Genomic DNA, 14575 nt, shown 5'->3' on the forward strand with positions numbered 1-14575 from the left:
GTTTTTCTCCGTCAAGGAGTAAGTGGTTATTATAGTAGCCTAATCTTCTACCTCTCTGTTTAAACTTCACAATGTGAAAAGCAGCAAGGCTGCCTTCCTGGATAAAAAGACTTGGTTTTATATTTTCTATATCTCAGTAGTCTTTAAAAGGTGCATGACAGACATGAGAGACCAAAATCCAAAATTCACAGCCTGTTGGCAAAGCTTGTGATCATGGCCAGCTAGTGTGCATGGCTTCCTACCCTAAACCCCATCCCTGAGTGGGTAATATCTGTTCGCTTTCATTCCAGCTCCTTCCAGAGGGATATAATTTTGTCACATGGGCAGCGTCCACTAAACCAGCCCGAACAGACGATGAGTTGTATGACTGTGTACATGGGCAAAGGCCTCGGGAGGAATTTGAGGCTGTGGTACACAGTGACCCCAAATGGGGAGAGATTTCCTGGAAACTGAACTTCAGCTGAAACCCAGGAGTTTAAAAAAGGTAAGAAAGTAAATGTCAGCTTGTACCACTGGAATAAGTTATTGACAGTGGATTAGGGCACACACACACACAAAATCATAGTAATTATCTACATGTCCCTATCAACTATGTCTTTTTTGTAACTTCATAATATTTCTACTGGGTTTTTAAATGGTTTCTCAATGTTCATGTTTCTGTGTGTATGAAAACAGAATATGTTTTTAAAATCAGTGAAAACATTAAATACAAACAGTTTGGTTGTCAGCCCAGTTTATTTTCTTGCCTACCCTTTTTTTGGGTTCACAAATCTCAGTGGGGATTCTGTGAACTAATTTGTCACATGATTCTTACTGACTTGAGGACTGCAAAGGAAAGATGAATCATATCTTTGAATTTCTTTCTCCTTTTCTCTGTTTTGAAAACTATTGATTTGCTTTTAGTAAAGGCTTTCTTTGTTTCACTTTGGCCAATGTAAATTACATGGTGGAGGCATGTATGCTGGCCTATATAGCTTCAAAAAATTCTCCTGAGAACATTCAGGAGAAAGTAGGGGGACATGAAAATCTGTTATAGAAGGCTTTACTCAGAAGATTTGGATTCAAGTTCTGTCTCAATTACTTACCAACTTTGTGATCTGGGGTAAATCTCTGCTTTTCTCTGTAATCTAAGGGTAGAGATACCTGTCTCACAAGGTTATTTTATGTATTAAATGAGATGATGAATGTGAAGCAGTGAGTAAACTGTAACACACTACACAAATCCAGGACATACTCAGTATGAGATCTCGGTAGGTTTTGCTCAAAAGACACCAAGCAAGGGAATTCCTATTCTGGGCTTAAAAGTATTGAACTGATATGATGAATACATATATGAGTAAATTCTTGAGAGCCTTTAGATATTGTTTCTAGCATGATTTTATTAATCTGTTCTATAGCCCTGTGAGGTAGTTACTATTCTCCTACAGTGTTTCCCCGAAAATAAGACCTAGCTGGACCATCAGCTCTAAGGAGTCTTTTGGAGGAAAAATTAATATAAGACCTGGTATTATGTTATATTATATTATATTATATTATATTATATTATATTATATTATATTATATTATATTATATTATAAGACCTGGTCTTATAGTAAAAATATTTCCATTAATATAAGACCCAGTCTTATTTTATCATAGTGTGAGACCAGGTCTTATATTATAACTTGCTTCAAAAGACACTTTAGAGCTGATGGTCCGGCTAGGTCTTATTTTTTGGGGAAACATAGTATTAAAAAGATGTGGAAAAATGCTCAGTGGGTTACTCTGGTTACATTTCTACCAGGTAGGAGAATCAGGATTCACATGTTGGTCTGTCGGGACAAGTGGCTTGATGGCCTGCCATCTTAACTACTGTTCTATACTGGTGCCCTTCCAGTTGCTTATGATCTAGGTTGTGTTTGCAAGAACTCCACGAGATATCTTGGGAACTTGTGAGGCAATCTAATGATACCACCGTGAGTTCTGATGACCAAAGTTGTGACAGAGATTTACAGAATTTTTGAGATTCAGAGCATAAGACAATAAGAGGCAGCATGCTTTAAGTGCTACTGTAAGCCAGACACAGCTCTAAGTAATGTGCATGAATTGCTCATTTAGTCCTTTTAACCCAACAAGGTAAGCTGTTCTTTAAAACCATTCTCATGTTACAAATGAGGAAACTACAGCACAAAGGGGCTAAGTAACTTGCCCAGAGCTCTCAGTTGGTGAGAGGAAGAGGGAAGAGTTGAACATGGGCAGCCCGGCTCCAGACGCCCATGCTCTTAACCACTACACAGTGTCTCTGATGGCCTGTGAGCTGAAAGCAAATCCACAATAGTACTCGGTTCATATTACTTGATCCTAAGAAGTATACTTCAATTTTAATGACAGTGTTTTCAGTCACCATTCACCTGTGCAGAAAACATATACATTCAGTGTTTCCATGTTCACGAGATGCTGTCTTTCATAATATATGCACCATTTTCCCAAGGTCCTAGTATATGTGAAAAATAAATTGTGTAGAAAATATGACTAAAATATATTCATCCTATTTCCTTGTCTTTTCTGCTTCTTAGGAAGCCATCTGAATAGAGTGAAATAAGCATGGCCTTTGGTGGGAGACCTGCTTATAATTCTGGCCCCAGCAGATAAGCTCGCTAGTCAGGGCAGAGTGTAACCTTAGTTAGGTAGCTTAACATCTCTAAGTCTTAGTTTTCTTATTTATAAAATAAAGGATTATTATGAGCGATAAAGAGATCTTTTTGTAAAATGTCTCCCCTAGACTAAATGCCTAATAAACATTGATTCTTTCCATTTTTTACTTCTATTGGAATGCATTCTAGTCATCTAAGCACTTTTACCTTCTGCTTTTTAAAAACCCTAAAACCACTAATTTATCTGAGTTTCTCAGAATATCTGATGCCTAAAGAGGGTTTTAGGACATTCAACTATTTAGCAATCTTCATATATATAGTGATATGGGCAGTCACAGTTGGTATCTGATGCCCCAGAGGGTGGCCCCATGACAACAGCTGCCTTAAGATTGTTCTGACCTTCTCAGTGACTGATTAGTTTATCTGACATGAGTTATTTATCATTAAAACTGTCAAAATCATTTGTTTAGATTAAGAGTATAAGTCCTGGCCCCTACAGTCATAGTGATCACAGATTCAGAAGGCTATTTTTTCAAATAGCAAATCAAGGGATTGGAAAGGAACAATTCTGGCTGCTTTTACTAGATGCACCTTTTATTTTTTTGCCTGTTTTTAGACAAACTGATATTCCTGGACAGAGAGACATTTCTCTCCAATTCTCTGGAAAATTTTCTGAGTGCGGAAGTATTTTCTGAATAGGGGAGGCTTCCGGAAGTCTTGAAAAGGGGGATTCCAATGGCATTTTTTGCAAGACTGTAGATATCACTATCTCTTCAACTTAGAAAATTCTGGAAAAAAATTGTCTAATATGGTCTGGCACACAGACTTTCTGCTTAGGAGGGACTACAACAAGAAATACTTCCTTGTTGGTTCTGGCAAAGTCAAGGAAATTAGATTATGAAAGAGACCCCTAAGAGAGCTAGTAGATCATTTCCAGGTTGAGGAGAAAAGCAAAGCAAAATTGGAGAACTCTCATGACCTCTAACATGCAAAGATAAAAAGAAAATTTTTTAAAAAAAGAAATAAAACTGTCGAGAGGTTATTACATTACCAGAGATGAAAGACAGAAAGAGGCCTCAAGCCAAAGAAGAGATGCTTATATGCCAACCCAATTTTCCACAGATACAGACTATTAAAATGAAAGGTCAAAGCAGAAAAGAATTTCTGGGCAGCCTAATGTTGATATTAAGGATCTTATCTGGTAAAGTCATTTGCAAACATAGATGAAATTATCTAGGACTTAATCTACATCCATAAACCAGATAAACTTTGAGTACTAATGAACTGAATTAGAGTCAAGTAGAAAGAGCAGGCTTCCTGGAACATAGGAAATGGCAGACACCCAGCTAAAGCCAATGCACAAATGAAAGCAGTGTGAAGATCAAGGAGTGGTAAAACCTCGCCATCTCCCCACACAACCACAGGGGAAAATGTTGACACTTCGAAGCAAAACACTAACTAGACCTCAATATAGTGAGAAATTGTGGCAGTGGGAGCACACTGGTACTTTTGAGAGTGGGATTGTCCATGATTTTTGGTGGAGAATCTCAAAGAAGGTAGGTTTGTGAAAAAAAATATTTTTAAAGGGAAAATTAAATTGCATATAACATTGACTTAGGTTTAAATTACATTTTAGAGTATGAGCAATGCTCCTTTAAAGGCAAAAATATCTCAATTCTCAGCATTTTTTACATAAGATTCTTAAGTTGGGCAGTGAGAGGTGTAATATGCATGGCAGGATTTTGAATGAGATATTCCAGTAAAAATTAAAACCATAAACTATCAGTTTCCCCACATGAGTGTAATAAGGCTTCTCAACCAAGTAGGACTTTTAAAACATTTCTTGGTCACAATTTTAATTATGCTTAAATACGTAGGAAAAATTGAAAGAGGAAGATATAGAACTCTAAGTAAAGGTGAATTAATTAGAAAAACTTCCTGCTAGGTGAAGAAGCTGCCCTTCAAAGCGAAAGTTTACTGGGAGATTTACAAGAGTTTCTAGATATTGCCCAAAACGTTAGGATACCCTTTGGAATACTAAGTCATATTTGATGACCAAACACATTTAACACTCTCTGTCAAGAAATAGAATTGCTCATTTCAATATTTACTCAGTTGGGGAAACATTTCTGACATGCATGAAATTTGACTTCCCACCACTCAGCTTATTCTGGGGAAAATACTAGTATTTAGTGATGCAATATTACACATAAAAAACAAACCATGGTTTCTACCTATGTGAGGGTGTTATGAGGTGTGCTTGATTTGACTTTTTAGAAAATAGGTCATGTTAAACTTGGACAAGAACATACTTTGAAGACCATACTTTCAGCAGAGATATTAATGGGAAAGTACTAAATCTGAGTTTGAGGTGATAGTGTGATCATTGCTATTGGACTTCCCAAAGGACAATCTGAAAGAAACAAATTAAATAGTTGTGGCAAATTACATGTGGCTCATCCTTGGAATGCTAGAGACGAAGTATGTTTCCAGTGAATGTTTATCTCAGCAAGTTTTCCAAGTAACCACATAGCTCCTGTAACTCACTTAGTAATATTTGGAAAGTCTGCTGCTATGGACAGAATCTTTGTATCTCCCTAAAATTCCCTTGTTGAAACCTAATCCCCAAATGATGGTATTAGGAAGCGGGACCTTTGGGAGGCTATTCGGACAGAGAGTGGAGCCCTCATGATTAGGATTAGTTCCCTTATACAAGAGAGGCTAGAGAGCTCCCTCATCCTTTTGCCATGTGAGGACACAGGGAGAAGACAGTCATCTTATGAACCAGGAAGTGGGCTCTCATTAAACACCGAAACTGCCAGTGCCTTGATGTTGGACTTCCCAGCCTCCAGAAATTTGAGAACTACATGTTTGTTGTTTAAGCCACCTATCTCTGGTATTCTGTTATAGCAGCTCAAATGGACTATGATAGTTTACAGTCTTAAAACCATGTACTAAACACACTGAAATTCAATTAAAGATGGCTGTATCAGTTACTTAGTAACTTAGAACAACAGCTATTTATTTAGCTTTCTGTTTGATAAGTCAGCAATTTGGGCTAGACTGAGCTGGGCAGTCTTGTCTTGGCTGACCTTGGCTGGTGTTATGAGCAGAATTATGTCCCCCCCTTTTCTCCCTCCACCCACATCCTGCCCTTTAAAATTCATATGTTGAAGTCCTAACCCCCAGTACCTCAGAATGTGGCCATATTTGGAGACAGGGTCTTTACTGAAGTATTTAAGGTAAAATGAGGTTATTAATCCAACACAATTGGTGTTCTTATAAGAAGAGGAAATTTGAACACAGACACAGAAGGAGGAAAATGTGAAGCTATAGGGAGGACACCAAGTGAATATGAAGACAGCTGTCTATAAACCAAGGACAGATGCCTGGGACACAGGTTTTCCTCAGAGACCTCAAAAGAAACCAACCCTGCCAACACTTTGATCTCAGATTTCTAGCCTCCACAACTTCAAGAAAATACATTTCTGTTGTTTAAGCCACCCAGTCTGGTACTTTGTTACAGCAGCCCTAGCAAACGAACACAGCTGGGCTCTCTTGTGCCTCTGCAGGTAGCTGGTGGGTTGGCCATGCTGGCTGATTATAGTGGCTTCAGCTTGGATATTTGAAAGAACTGGGATCTCTCTCCCTGCATTCTCTCATCCTCCAGCAGACTAGCCAACTTTGTTCATATGGCATTTGCAGATTTCTAAGAAAGCAAGAGGAGGAGCTATAAGGCCTTTCAGGCTGAGACTTACAGCTGGCACAATATCACTCTTGCCATATTCTATTGATCAAAATGCGTCCTAGAGCCGGCACAGATTCAATCTCTTTGTGGGAGGAGATACAGGGTATTGTGGTCATTTTGCCATTGACTACAACAGCCTTTTGACACTATGGCACTAAAACTTTTCTACAAATCAGAAGGGTGGGTCAAGATTATGCTCCAGCATCAATTCTGGAAACTTCTTAAATGGAACTTTCTATCAAAATTATACTGAGGCCAATATCCAAATAATAAGGACTGAGTTGTGAAACATTGATACTTTAAGTGCATTCTGTCCCCATAAGCAAATAGTCTGTTTTAAGCAGATGCTAACGTACAAGACTGGATCATTGATTTATAAAAAGAAAGTGAAATCTCTATCCAACAGTCTGGTTATTAGATCTTAATTTTTAATGGGTAGAATTAAGCAATAAAATAGTAAGTTATTACTTATTGAAACCTGTCTTTCCCAAGTTCAGGTTATTAAAAGCAGAGTTCATTGGCTTTGTTTTAACACAGTAGATTGTCTGGTCCCTTTAATACTGCCTTTTTAAGTGTCTTCCATTGATTGATAATTATTTAATGCATCCTGTTATGAATAAATGTGTGTTCAGGGCTTTATTACTTATAACATCCCAGTAATATATCAATAAACAAAACATACTTGATCTTTGCTCTCACAGAACTTTGGTAAAGAAGAAGATATTAAATCAATAAAAGCACACAAAACTCTAATTAAAATTGTACAAATTTTCTATGAATATAACATAAAGTGAGCAATAAAGGACCACTCATTCAATAAAGATATATTGAGTGGCTTATTATGAGCCAGTTACTGTGCTAGGTACTGGGAATACCAACGTCAATGAGTCAGAGATATGGCTTTCATTATGGAACTCACTCTAGGATGAGAGACAGACCAAAAGACCAGTTAGTTAGTTAATTAAAAATAAACAGAGACTTATGAATAACTTGTGACAAATGCTATGAGAATACATATAAACAAAGGAAAGGACAAAAGTGGTGTTATCTTTAGGAGCTGTGATCTGATAAAGCCTTTAAGAGAAGGTGATATTTAAGCTGAGACCTAAACATGCTGTCGTTTTTTAAGAAGTAGAAAATTTCCAGGCCGAGGAAACGGAAAGTGCAAAGCCCTGAGGGGTGAAAGATGGTGACATGATGAAACTGGAATCTTCCTGAGTCCAGTGGGCAGTGATTTTGGAGGGTAGTGAGCCCAGGGGGGCAGAAGCCAGGGCATGCAGGACCTCGTAGGACAGGAAAAGAAGTTTGGATTTTACTCTAATGAAGTAGGAAGCCACTGAGGGATTTTAAGCAGAGTGACATGACTTATTCTAAGAACAGTCCGCTGCTGCGTGGAGAATGGTTTGAGAGGATTAGAAGTAGTAGTGACAGCACTTATAAAGTTGCTGCAGTAGTCCAGGTAAAGGCTGATGGTAGCCCGACCAGGGCCATGGAATGGAGAAAGAGGAACAATGTGGGATTTTCACAAGATGGTGTGGTGTAGAGTAGGAAGGTCAGGGAAACTTTTCTTAGCAAGGTTAAAGGTTCATTCACATTGTGAAGGCAGGACTGAATTAAAACCTAAAAAGCACTTAAATTCTGAAAAGGTTGTTGCTCTCCCCTTCTCCAAGATACATGTAATACCTATGTAACTCAAAATCAGAACAGGACTAAACCACAAAATAGGTGTAAGCAAGTTCCACCAGATTAAAGCTTTTCCTACCATGCCTATGTTCATGCTTTTACTTTCGAAATTTCAAATAATTTCAAGATAATTTTGCTGCTGTAGATATGCTGACCCTGCTTGTTTAACCTCACCTTTAAAAGAGTCCCTTAGAAGGGAAAGTGTTCGGCCTGTTTTAGACCGAGAGCAGGCTTCATCCTGTAGGTCGGGGGGGCAATAACCTGGGCAGATCATGAAATAGTCTGCAAGCTAAACTGAGGCCCGGATCTTCTTCTCTCTTTTATTTTTTTAATTAAAGTTTATTGGGGTGACAATGTTTCTTAAGAACAAAGAAGGAGCATGTGAGAGAGTGAGAGGGGTAGGGAGCTCAGTTAGGACATGATGACATTAACCCCTGTGAGAAATGAGTGCGGTGGGATTACAGGTATTGGTGGCCGTGGAGTAAATATTTCCATCAGTCAGAGGCCAGGTCAGAGGTTTGTGGAGGTCAATTCTGATCAGAAAATGAATAGATTAACTACCTACTATGTTTTAAAACATTTATTTTATACCATTTTTCTATTTTGACCAGAGAAAAGCAGAGCCAAGAGTTGCTTTAGTTGGTGCAAATGAAGTGTCAAAGGCAGTGTATCGGTCCACTGACTTCTTCAAAAGAACTGAAAAATGTCATCATTTTTCATATTTGGAAATTCACTTTTACTTTGTTCTTTTTTGATCTGTATGGTTTACTTTTAAGATAATATTGTAGCTACTCTGGCCTGTATGTCTTGGTTAATGTGTTTTAACCAAACACATTAAAATTCTGATCTGTAATAATTCATTTCTGACTGTACCAACTTATTTTACCCATCTTTTTACATTTTCATTTCCCTTGACTCTCCTATTAAGCTATAAGCTCCTTTTTAATATTTGAATTATCCAATTCATTAGTCCAGAAGTTTCATATACTTGAGAAGAGTAACCCATTTATTTTTGTATCTTAAGCAAAAACATGAATCAAAATAGATACTCAATCTGCTTGTGGAATGGAATTTGGATCGTTCTGCCCTCAGAGAGGCTGCAGGTTACTTGGAGTTCAGCTGCATCCAACATGACGCATAGTGTTGTAAATGTGTCAGGGGAATTACATCTTGAGACAAAAGTAGGAGAGAAAAAGAGAGGAGGGTTATTTGTGTACCGACGTGTCAGGGAGAGCAGGAAAGGGGAGGTGATTCTAGGGGAGCAGGTGGGGAAGGATACCCAGGAGGAGAAACCACCATGCAAAGAAGAAGCAAGGGGTTTTCAGAGATAAAGTTCCCAAAATCCTTAAATGTGCTAAATGTGCCGAGAAGGTAGCAATATAGAAAGAGACAAAGTCAAGAGACAAGCAGGAGCAGAAACATACAAGTCTTTGTAGGTTATGGAGTTTGGACTTTACTTGGCAGGCAGTGAGTCAGGGGGCAGGGAAAGGTCTTAGCATGGATAAGCTAAGTCTCACAGTAATATGGTCATTCTGCAAAGAGCACTTTGGCTGTATAGTTGGAGAGAGTTCAAGTGCACTGCTGGAGTGCCCTGGGGATTTCCTATGGCAATGGAGTAAATGAGAGAAGACTAGGCCCTTCAATAAAGCATAGGTCATGGAAATGGAAAGGTAGGGTAGATTCAAGAGAGTTACAAGATGGAATGAGCAAGACTGATGACTAAATATGAAGGTTTGGGGAGAAGCAGTCATTGGGGAGATTCCAGATTTGTGGCGTAAATAATGGTCCTACCCATCAAGGTACAGAATACAGAACTAGTTGCAGTGGAGCAGGCAAGTTGACAGTAAAGGGGGAAAATCAATCCTTTGGGACATTTTGAGTGTCGGGTAACTGCAGGCATTTAAAGGAGAGGACGCCGCACCTTAGTGCCCTTATAACTCCCCAGACAAAGGTGGTTTTTCATAAATGTTTCTAATAGTACTCATGCCTTTGTTATCTCTGCATAGCATTTTCTGTATTGTATTATTATTCTCTTCACCCCTTAGAAAATCTGCATTTTCTCCTCTGCTTTCAGTCCTAATTAATGGTGACACGTCCTACACTCTTAGCCAAGCTCATCACAGTCTATATCAATTCCTCGGTCTTTCTTACTAGTCACATCCAATAAGTGACTCAGAATGTCCCTAATCACTCCCATCCTCCCTCTTTATGGTCATTATTTGGCCCAGTGTCTTTGTCCACTGTCTTATACACACATATCCCCAGGTCTCCACAGCCAATTTCTTTCTCCAGACTCTTGCAACTATTTCCTAATTGCTATTTCTCCTTTAAATTTCCCTGGACCACTTGTTACACTATTGCTAGAGCAATCTTTCTACAACACAAGTTGAATCACATCACTTTGTCACTTAGAAACATTAATAGCTCCTAAGTGCCTAAATGGCCATGTACAAATACCTTGATGTTTCATAATATGGCCCAAACTTACTTTCTAGACATAGCAAATTACTCTTCACTTCACAAATGATATGTAACTTGACTTTAAACATTGTGATTCAAAGACATTTTGATATATTGGTTTTATGACTGCAATATTTCAGGTAGGTTTTAGACAGGTGGAAAGAGGGACTCTGTCTTACTCCCATCACCAGCAGTACACACACACTGTTAGATTCAGTTCCAGAATTACCTAGCCAAGGATACTGTTATGGGCTGAATTGTGTTCCACCAAAGAAATATGCTGAAGTTATAACCTCTGATACCTGAGAATATGACCTTCTTTGGAAATCGGACATCGGTCTTTGCAGATGGGACCAAGTTGAGATAATGTCATTAGAGTGGGCTCTAATCAGATACGAGTGACATCCTTATAAAAAGGGGAAATTTGGACAACAGTCATATAGGGAATATACTATGTGATGATGGAGGCAGAGATTGAAGTGCTGTAGCTGGAAGATAGGGAATGCCAAGGATTGATGGCCATCAGCAGAAACTAGGAAGACACAAGGAAGGATTCTTCCTTTTAGATTTCAGAGGGAGTTTGAAACTGCTGACATCTTGGTTTCAAACTCCTAGTCTCCAGAACTGTGAAACAATATAAGCACTCAGTTTGTAGTAGCTTGTTACAACAGCCCTGGGAAACTAATGCAGACACCATGTTTCAATGGGATGCAAAGTGGCCACACAGCCTAGCTTCTGGTGGGGACGGCAGCTCTGGTAGCATTGTCTCTGCACAGCAGAAGTGCTGAAGATCTGGAAAAAATGTCAGTCCCACTACATTTTTATGTGTAAATTTATAGCATAATCCCTGAAGAATTTATAATCTATGGCCTTCTGTTCAGGAAAATGTTTACAAATGTAGCATTCTTTTGGTACTTGATCCAAATTCAATATTGACAAAGCCACAACTTCTAAGAGGAGAAATGACAGTGAGTGTCAGGCATCTCTTAATCATATCTCTGTCCTCAGCTCCCTGGAAAGCCTGTTTCCATGCAGACTCACCTTTTGATTAAAAACTGTAAAATGTTACCTAAACTTACTCTCAGAAAATTACTCCTCTATCTTTTGTTATCATTGTGATTTACTTTATCAAAGGCTTTCTATCTTATTTTTTTCTCTATAGATGTTACAGCCAGTGCTGTTGGAACAAAAGCAATGAAATTCTAATCTTATCTCAATAAGGACCTTGTGGTATTGTACTCTACCGACTTGATCAATTTTGTTTTATGTCATTTTTCCCCCCCCAGGATACGCTATGCTCTTTATGTCTCCTTTCTTTTGCATGTGTGGATTTCCTCACCTAGAATGTATGGCTGAAGAATTTCTCCCAAAAGAACACAATCACTTCTGTAATTCTGATAGTCAACGATGTTGTAGGTACTACACATGCATGATAATCACAGGTTTGTGCTCACAAAGGTGTGATTTAGGCTTCCACAGATTAGGAAGGGGTGGAGGTGGCATTAGAACCTGGTTCTTTCAGTTCACAGAAACAATCCTCCTGTTTCTTGGCCTCTTGCGGAACCAGAAATCTTCCTTAGCTTCCCTAGCCAAATTTGCACTTTCTCCTTCAAGTTGCTATAGAGTTTGGCACTTACTTAAATTTACGGAGACTTAGTATATTTCAATTACTTATTTAGATCTGTAGCCTCAATTGGTTGAATTCTACAAGTCAAGCAATGGTTCTTCTTTCCACCTGCTCCCATAATGGCACATAATAATAATAGGTGCTCAATAAGTATTTGTTGAATGGATTAATGCATGCTGAGTAAATGTGTGTATGGATTATAGAATTACAGCATTCTCTATTTGACTGTGAACTTCTAGAAGACAGAGGCTTTGTCTTCTTAAATTTTGAATCCCGAGGTGAATAAGAGTGTGTTGGTTGAATGGATAATTTGGTCAATGAATTAGTACTTGAATGATTGATTATAGCTGATTAGAAGCCCAACATGTGGCAGGTTTCCTTCCATATTATACAAGGTTTAGGAGCAAGTGACAAAATATCATAACCTCAGATTGAATGCAGCTAATCTGTCTTCATGATGGGGACTACAACCTAACTTCTAGGTCAAGAAAATGAAAATATTAAAACTGAGGAATAGTTTTATTCTTTCATTCATTTAATCCTTCATTTACTTACTTACATTTGGGAATTGAGAAAGCACCCTAGAGCTGAGTAATTCACAGACATCATTTTTTTCCCCATTGTTGGAAGTGTGAGTTTGGGGGAGCCAGTTGGGCCATTGGGCTGAATCCCAAAGACAGCCGTTGTGGTAGATGCATTTGGGACCATCTATGACTTATGAAGTACTATGAGGCTTATGAATTAGAGCAGTGGTTCTCAAAGCATCATTTGGGGACCCACGGGAGTCCCCAAGATCTTTTCAGGGAGTGACAGATCAAAACAATTATAACAATATTGAGATCTTATTTGCCTTTTTAACTGTCATTTCAGTAGAGTTTCCCAGGTACTACATGATATGTGACATCATACTAGACTGAATGCAGAGTCATGCAAATCTAGGTAAAATATTAAGGTAAACATAAAAAAAAATTTGCAAAAACATAAAATAATATTTCTCTTCACTATTTTTTTGGAAATAGTTATTTTTAATAAAATGATATGTAGTTAATATGTAATGGTTTTAAAGTAGTTATTTTAAAATACAAAAATTTTCAGTTTTAATTTTAAATATGATAAATATGGATAGATATAACCCACATAAACAATAGTATTACTATATTGGGGTCTTTGTTAATTTTAAGGCTGTAAAAGTCTTCTGAGACCAAAAATGTGAGAACCACTGAATCAGACAAATATGAACTCATAATAAGTTCCAAAACCCACTGCCCCTCAGGAAGTATTTATTGCCTAAAGAGTGTTTCCTTCTAGCCTGTGTGTAGGTTGGGCATAGAGGCAGAAGGTGAATCACTACATAGTTTAGGACATCCACCCCCTTTCCTACTTTATTCCTCTGAACCAACTCCCTCCCCAAGGGTGACACCACTTCTATTTTCCCAGGAATCTGCAACTGAAACTGGATATTTAATCTCTGGCCTGAGGCCAAACTCTGGCCTCCATTCTCCCTAGTGTCAATCGTCACAGCCTTCTTCTAGCACCTGGAAGCCTCAACTCCTACATGAAATCTGTCCAAGGCGAGTCATTACAATCAGCTACTGGAGAGCACGCTCATTATGTAGTTTCTGAAATGTTCTCTCAATAAAGGAGTCATGCAGTAACAGGGAAACATAAAATAACTCTTAATTATAGTTGCAGAATTTCTAATAAAATGCTATAATTAAAAATATTGATCCTCAAACATTTTCACTTTTATTAAATTGCCAAAAAACAAGTGGTGTTCACCTCTGGTCTTATGGCTAAGTAGCCTAGCAACATTTATACTCAAGAAATATTTATTGACTACCCACTCTGGGTTAGGTACACTCTGTGAATGTTTGTAAATACAAGTTGTTGTGTATCCTGTGACTAGCCCCTGATAAATAGTCACTGAACCTTGGCCTTTATAAAAGGAAATTACTAATGACCAGAACAAACTATGCATAACATTTTTATTGTGCACCATTAACATAGGAGTCTGTTTTAAATGGACCACACTGACAATTAAATTGGTAGTTTATTCTAAATTAGGGTCTCCAAAGAGAAGTTAGACGTGTACATTGCAAAGTCAGTAACAAACAAAGTGGTCAGAGAAAAAGAGTAGGTCCACTAGTTTAGGTTAATTGGTGGTTATCACCACTGGCAAGATCATAAAATAGAAATAAGCAGTGACATGTGACAATGTGCTAAGATGGAAAACTATGTAGTTGTGTTTACTGGCTTCTTCATGCAGCATGCTGGCTAGATACGAACTGGAGATGATTTATTATTTGCTGTCTTTGAGCAGATGGCTCTGTCTGGTATTATGGCGTCAAATAAGCTCACTTAGTGGTACACTGTTTACATAGTCCAAGCAAACTCTGAAAAACAGTTTGACCCATTAAATTGCT

The 14575-nt window shown here is 38.1% G+C and overlaps 1 protein-coding gene across 1 annotated transcript in view; it reads left to right on the forward strand.

Annotated features, from left to right (window-relative positions):
- The first annotated feature begins 309 nt into the window (after positions 1–309).
- PRKG2 (protein kinase cGMP-dependent 2) overlaps positions 310–14575 on the forward strand; it is a 125323-nt gene continuing 111057 nt past the window's right edge. The window contains exon 1 of the mRNA XM_074324384.1: positions 310–484. The gene's annotated coding sequence lies outside the window, so the exon portion shown is untranslated. The remainder of the gene's footprint in view (positions 485–14575) is intronic.

Source organism: Rhinolophus sinicus, linkage group LG02, assembly GCF_036562045.2.
Source record: "Rhinolophus sinicus isolate RSC01 linkage group LG02, ASM3656204v1, whole genome shotgun sequence".
In the NCBI taxonomy this organism is placed as follows: domain Eukaryota; kingdom Metazoa; phylum Chordata; class Mammalia; order Chiroptera; family Rhinolophidae; genus Rhinolophus; species Rhinolophus sinicus.